At 42.6% G+C, this 3,947-nt stretch overlaps 1 non-coding gene across 1 annotated transcript; it reads left to right on the forward strand.

The window, feature by feature from the left end:
• Positions 1-1,949: 1,949 nt before the first annotated feature.
• Positions 1,950-2,023, forward strand: Trnan-guu (transfer RNA asparagine (anticodon GUU)). The gene has a single exon. It is a non-coding gene; the product is annotated as a tRNA-Asn (tRNA).
• The last annotated feature ends 1,924 nt before the right edge of the window (positions 2,024-3,947 follow it).

Here is a 3,947-nt window from a genome sequence, read left to right on the forward strand (position 1 = left end):
AGTACTCGAGCAAGGCACTATCAACGTAACCGACGTAAAATTTTGCATTTTTGCAACATTTTTCGATTGATTGGAGGGTTTTTGGGAAAACTTCGTATAAACAAATGAAGCATACTTTATGACATGCAAATAAATCAGTCATAGATCACATGCATAACCTCACACTTGAACTCAGTAGTGAATCGCATCACAGAGAGCCGATTTTTAAACAACAAATAAATACAAAAAATACATAAACCTTATCAGAAATCGAATCTCTCCACGATGATGAAAACAAAAACACTATCATGTGCGGCCTATCACAATCACAACCGATTCTAAACCACGCCAAGGAAATTCCATCGAACAAACTTCAATCGAAGGCGCATCCTTTACCTTCAACCGATCCAGCGCATCTTCCGACGCTATCAACAGCTAATCGCACCAGATCGCAGTTTCCAACTGCACCATTTAATCTCACCTCGAATGTGGCGCTGTTTGGACGATTGTTTTGAATATTGTGCATTCATTTCTCACGTTGATAATTTTAGTGCAGTTATAAATTGATCGCGGATTATCGGAGCGAGCTTTAGTCGTAATTAAGCTAGCGAACATGAAAGTGCAGTACGATTTGGAAGGCGGAGTTTACGGGCAGAGTAAACGGCTCGGATGGATATACAAGATAGCCTTGGCTGGGCTGTGTCTTATCGTCCTCATGGCTGGAGCCATTATGGGCTCCTTGCTGTTTCAGCGCTATTACGAACGAAGTCAAATTATTCAGGTGATCGTGGAGGACGTTCAAATGGGTGTACACTCAACGGAACGAGACCACGAATCGGGCGACCGAACGACGTCTGCGGATGATTTGCAGTCCACAACGCCGCTGAACATTGATTCAGATAAAGAACACGACGTCGAATTAGTGGAGATTTCCTGGGACTCTGATGGTCTGACAGTGAATTCAATCCGTAATGACACTCCCGATAATTGGGCATTATCAGTGAGCATGTTGCTCATGGAAGCGCTCCAATCCCAAACAACATCACGAGTTCATCACGGTGAGTTGAGTTTCGACAAAAAGGAATCCAGAAGTGAACCGGAATATGAACATGAATCCGATAGAAGCAGTGCAACGGAAGTACATCCAACGGAACGGAACGAACCACTCAGTGTAACATCAACTGGGTTGGATGGGTGGATACCTGCGATCAAGTTCAGAGTGGACGATAATGAATTCACGGTGCGGTTTGGTTATAGCGAGTCGGAACACAGCGAGGATTCCAAGTCCGAGGAACATCGGCTTCAGTATAGATTTCGCTGCGAAGACGGACTGTTAAGGCCTGCGGATGAATCTAGCGATGAGGGAGAATCCTTGGACCTGATAAAACATTACACCGGACAGAAGTGCAAGTGGAATGAGGATGTTTCCCGGGAAGTTTCACCGAATAAAAGCGAAGATAACGAAAACCACTCAGACCAAACATTCAAGGTGTTTCCAGAGTACTTCAAGGAAGCAGTGGTTCAAACATATCCCACACGAGCATCGAGTGATCCGGAAGATTATTATTCGTACTCTTCCGGAGAAATTTGAGTACGTTATATGAGTTGGAACTTTCTAGAAGGTATTGTTATTGCTTATTTGAGTGTGCAGGTTGTTATGTATGTGTGTAAATAAACGGCACTATTAGACTCAATGCAGTCTCCAGTAGATGTCCGCGTGTACTTATTTCTCCAATTTCTACTCCATACTGTCTATGAAAACTTGCCAACTTTGCCATTATTGTCATTATTGTCATGAACAAAAACATGAAATTCTCAATGTAAATACATAAATCAATCATGTGCCCATCTTACCCTCACTGTCCGTCTTATCCGCACTTCCCCTACTGTGTTATTGATCATCAATTTTATCATGAGGTTACTTCTATTGGTAACCTTGGTAAGTATAATTTATTCTTTAACATCAATACGCCTTCGTGGCGCAATCGGTTAGCGCGTTCGGCTGTTAACCGAAAGGTTGGTGGTTCGAGTCCACCCGGGGGCGTTATCTCTTTTTTTGACACACTGTTTGATTGCCTTCCAATGGCAATGTGTAGTGGTGGTAAACCACTGGCCATCAGTACTTCAATTGCCTGAAAATTAATGGAAATAGGGTTCCGACTCGCTTCAAATCCCCCCGCGGACTATTTTTTTGTTAACCAATTTGAAGAAATGGTTGGCGGGGAAAATATTTTATTCAAACGAGATGCTCATTGCAGAATCGAATGGCTGTTTTTCTGACTTGGACAAATCCTATTCTAAAAATATCAAATAAACTAGAGCAGCGTTGGACGAAGTGTATAAGCCGAAAAAGAGGCTACGTTGAAAAATAAAAAATATACTCCAAACAATTAAGTAGTTTTAATTTTTGCACGAACTTTTCAAACGACCCTCATGAAATGAACACTGGTGATCACACTAATTTCTCTTCCAGTAACTCCTAAGATAAACTGACCAGACGTCCCGTGTTACACAGGACGGTCCCGCAATTCAACTAAATGTCCCGCGTAGGATTCCATCCCACGAAACGTCCCGCATTTGGCAAAATAAACCAAAATGCCCCGCGATATCAATATATTTCAATATCACAATTTGATCATGTTGATTTTCTTAAATGGATGAACCTCAAAAAAACTTTTATTTGACATACTGTTTAAGAGCGCTTCTAATGCATCCAAAGATTAATACGTTGAGCTGGTTCCATCGCACCGACATTGGGCTTTTTGTTTAGAGAGTGTCAACTGGAAGCGACAGCAACAATATCGGAAAATGATTTTTATAAAAGTCCCCTATTGATCCGCAGGGACCAACGTGAGTCAGACGAAAAGTTCATCTTTGGTCCCCTAGCTCGATCAGGGCTTAACGTTTTAAATAAGCCGGAAGAATTAGAGTATACTCGACAGGAAGAGGCAGAGTTGTTTGATGAAGTATCGTAAATGAAGCGCTGGGCGGTCTTAAGGAAGTTGACCGGAATCTGAACCATGGCCGATGAAAAGATGTATATCGGCGTGTTATTTTACCTTTTGGCGGTCGTCTGTATCTCTATTTTGGCCATTCGCCCAAAAGTTTTCTATCGGGCGCAGCCAGAGAATGTTGGGAAGGTTGGTGGTCTTCGCGACAATGTTTATCTCCAGCCGATCCATCCTCCAGTGATCTTTTGGCATAATGGGCTGATCCCAGGTTCAGCATGAAGACCACATCACCTTCCCAACTCCGGCAAGCACTTTGTACTATATATCTCTATATATCACCATATGACTTGAAAGAAGAGCGGCTTGGACATTCCCTTCACGTCTGTCAGAGAAGGACCTTCTTCGAGAACTTGATGTGAATGATATATTCGACGTCATCGCTTACCTGGGGAACGTAAAGTACCCGGTCCCCTGTCATTCGTTGAATTCTAGCATCAAGTACGTCTCGTCTTTCATTATGAGTATGAAAAGTAGTTTTTCACCAACACCTCAAGCTACTCCTTCTGGATGATTGCCTGCTGCTCAGATACGGCCGCTCTCGTCTGACGCTTCCGCATAAAAATGTCCATTTTGGCCCGATTCTTCTCCACCGTTTGGCCGGTTGCTTGGATCTCCCGGCTTAAGAAGCGGCAAAGAGATGATATTGTCAATACCAGATCGGCTATATCTGACGGACACAAAGTGCCTCAGGATGTCCAACTCCTTCGCTGAGGGGTGGAGCTTGCAGTATGGAAAAAACATCATGTTGCTTGACAGTGCTGCTGCTGCTGCTGCTGCGAATCAACAGCCTTGAATCATTTTTGTTGTAGACTGAATAAACGTAAGATTTAAAGAAAATTTGTTCCTATAAATTATCTTTCATCGCCATCCGAAATTAGTCCATTTTTTTGAATGCATACGTTAACACAATCGATGAAAAATTAATTGGAATTTTCGGGCATTCCATTCAGTAATTTG

The sequence above is a fragment of the Toxorhynchites rutilus genome, chromosome 2, assembly GCF_029784135.1.
Source record: "Toxorhynchites rutilus septentrionalis strain SRP chromosome 2, ASM2978413v1, whole genome shotgun sequence".
Lineage (NCBI taxonomy): Eukaryota > Metazoa > Arthropoda > Insecta > Diptera > Culicidae > Toxorhynchites > Toxorhynchites rutilus.